This window comes from Nannospalax galili, unplaced genomic scaffold, assembly GCF_000622305.1.
Source record: "Nannospalax galili isolate Female #2095 unplaced genomic scaffold, S.galili_v1.0 scaffold1941, whole genome shotgun sequence".
Lineage (NCBI taxonomy): Eukaryota > Metazoa > Chordata > Mammalia > Rodentia > Spalacidae > Nannospalax > Nannospalax galili.
This window is the reverse complement of record NW_008344179.1, coordinates 334,003-334,821: the sequence shown is the minus strand read 5'-3', so window position 1 is coordinate 334,821 and position 819 is coordinate 334,003.

Genomic DNA, 819 nt, shown 5'->3' with positions numbered 1-819 from the left:
TTTTGTAGGTTAATTTTGTAACCTGCCACTTTACTGAATGTGTTAATAATTTCTAGATTTCTGGTGGAATTTTTGGTGTCTCTTAGATATAATATCATAATATCTGCAAAAAGGGATGATTTGAGCTCTTCTTTTCCAATTATTACTCCTTTAATTTCCTGCTCTTGTCTTATTGCTCTTGCAAGAGTTTCAAGCACTATGTTAAAGAGAAGTGGAGATAGGGGACAGGCTTGTCTGGTTCCCGATTTCAATGGGAATGCTTCCAGTTTTTCTCCACATAGAATGATGTTCACTGTGGGTTTGTTATATATGGCTTTAATTATGTTGAGGTATGTTCCCTCCAGTTCAATTCTCTCTAGAACTTTAAACATAAAAGCATGTTGAATTTTGTCAAAGGCCTTCTCTGCATCTATTGAGATGACCATGTGGTTCTTGTCATTGAGCCCATTTATGTGATTTATGACGTTTATTGACTTACATATATTGAACCATCCCCGCATCTCTGGAATAAAGCCAACTTGATCATTGTGGATTATCCTTTTGATGTGTGTCTGTATGTGGTTTGCAAGTATTTTATTGAGAATTTTTGCATCTATGTTCATTAAGGATATGGGTCTATAGTTTTCTTTTTTGGTTGTATCTTTACCTGGTTTTAGTATTAGAGTGATACTGGCTTCAGAGAAGGAATTTGGGAGTTCTCCCTCTGTTTCTATAATTTTGAATAATTTAAGTAGTATTGGTTGGTGGTCTTCTTTAAATGTCTGGTAGAATTCTGCTGTAAATCCATCTGGGCCTGGACTTTTTTTAGTTGCGAGGCTT